Raw genomic sequence first — 2,316 nt, 5'->3', positions numbered from 1 at the left:
GTCAACAAAACAGCCACAATTTTTTTTCAGTTACAGAGTGGTATTTGTTAACAGAACAACAATTATCTTCATATAAGCTGTATCAGAGACAACTGAAGATGAAAAAAACCCAAAAATAAAACCAAAAGAACAAACAAACAAGCAAACAAACAAAACACCAAAAACCAAACTACTGTCCCCATATATAACTAATTTGTGCTGTGCACCAACAAGAATCTGCTTTACATTTCCATGCCAATTTACAACCCCCAGACTGTATCAGACAAGGTAAGTGGCTATGGAAAATACCACTAGGACAGGGCTATCTAAAAACACATTTGGTAGTGTATTAACTGTATAAAAAAAAAGACACTGTTTTAAAAACAAATCTTACACAACCCTACATTTCAATTTTTTTCCTTACAAGGAATGAGTTGTGTACAGGGGGGTTAAATGCTTTATAGACAAGGAAAAAAAACTGCACTAGAACCAACTTATTCATAATCATATTCTTCTTCTTCATCTTCCTCTTCTCCCTCTTCCTCATCCTCTTCAACCTCATCATCATCTTCCTCTTCCTTCATTTTTTTGCTCTTTTCAGCCTTGACCACCCCCTTTTTCGCTGCATCAAGTTTTCCTTTAGCTCTCTAGGCAACAATTTCCTTCTCGTACTTCTCCTTCAGCTTGGCAGCCTTCTTCTCATAAGGCTGCTTGTCATCCACTGCAGTATTGTTACACATCTCTCCTAGCTTCTTTGCAACATGGATATCCATTTTTTTGCAATGGATAAGCCAGGATGCTCACCTTTGATTTTGGGGCGGTACTCAGAACAGAACAAGAAGAAGACCGAAGGAGGCCTCATTGGGGTCTTTGAACTTCTTTTTGGTCTTCCCTTTTGGGGGGGATTAGGTTTTCATTTCTCTTTCATATCGAGCCTTGTCAGCCTTTACCATATCTTCAAATTTCCCCTTTTCTTTAGCAGACACGGTTTTCCACCTCTCTGAGCACTTCTTGGAGAACTCTGAGAAGTTGACAGAAGCATCCCGGTGCTTTTTCTTGTGCTCCTCCCAGGAGGTTTGCACAAAGAATGCATATGAGGACAGTTTGCCTCTCGGTTTCTTAGGATCTCCTTTGCCCATGTTTAGTTGATTTTCCTCCGCAAGGCACAGAGTTGCCCAGTGCCTGTTCGGCTCTCTCTTGCCCTGGCGCTGTATGGAGCTCAATGTACTCGAAATCTCAGCTTCTTGTCCAGCACCATGTCTGCTTGCCATGACAATGGTATAAACCTCTATAAGCAAGGTGCAGCTAAATGCTTTCTTTTATAAGAGATGCCGTGGTCATTGTGTTTCTTCACAGTGATAGACCTTCAACTAAGATACTAAGAATTCATGAAAATGACATAAGAAAATCTGATACTTTATGAGTGTATAAAATATCATCATCATCATCATCATCATCATCGTTTGAATGCAGGCACCATACACATGGGTTGGAGGATTATGTTCTACCCGGGAGCTGTAGGTTAATTAAAGAAAAATCCCAGTGACAGATACCTCTCTAAAAGCATTGGTCAGAAAAGTCCAGTAAAAACTATTATTGCTTGTGGCTATCCACTAGAACTTCATGGTAAGACACTGCTGCTGACTGGCCCTGTCAACATTTTATCAAGAAGAGGTGCAGGACTCATAAAATCTTATCACTCCCTAAGGGACTATTGACTGTTAACAATGCCCCGGGGCAAAGATACCACTTTCTTCAGTGGCCAATGATCCTATGCCCATACTAGTAAATAACCTCCCACCCATGCTCACTTGGGCAACTCTATCAAAACTTAATGGGTCACACTCATACATAAAAGACATGAGAGGAGGCAGGAGAGCTGGGAGGAGTGGCTTTGGTGGAAGAATGAGGGGGGGGATGCATCAGGAAATTAGGGGTAAAAGGACTAAACTTCATTCTATGTGTGCATGAATTTGCCAAAGAATAGAAAACAAATCAAAATATAATAAAACCATCAAGGCAATCACAATCTTTGTTTTCCTGGTGAACAGGGAAAGGAAAGTTGAACATCCTTTAATATACTTTTGTCCATTTGTATTTCTTCTTTCAAGAACCATCTATTTAATATATCAACCTGTTTATAGTTTGTCTTGTTTGTGGCTTGAGGTGTTTAATTTCTCAAGTTCATTATTATTTCTACATATTAAATTTTCATGACATATACTGGTAGATGATTTTTCACTCATTCTGTAGGTTGTCTCTTCCCTGTGCTGATGATTTCCTTCACTGTGCAGGAGTTTGCAAAGTTCAGGTAACCCAATGTATCAACTCTTAGGA

At 39.6% G+C, this 2,316-nt stretch overlaps 1 pseudogene; it reads right to left on the bottom strand.

The window, feature by feature from the left end:
- Positions 1–344: 344 nt before the first annotated feature.
- Positions 345–1,208, bottom strand: Gm7034 (predicted gene 7034; annotated as a pseudogene).

This window comes from Mus musculus, chromosome 10 (assembly GCF_000001635.26).
Source record: "Mus musculus strain C57BL/6J chromosome 10, GRCm38.p6 C57BL/6J".
Classification (NCBI taxonomy): Eukaryota; Metazoa; Chordata; class Mammalia; order Rodentia; family Muridae; genus Mus; species Mus musculus.
This window is presented reverse-complemented; position numbering and strand designations above follow the sequence as displayed.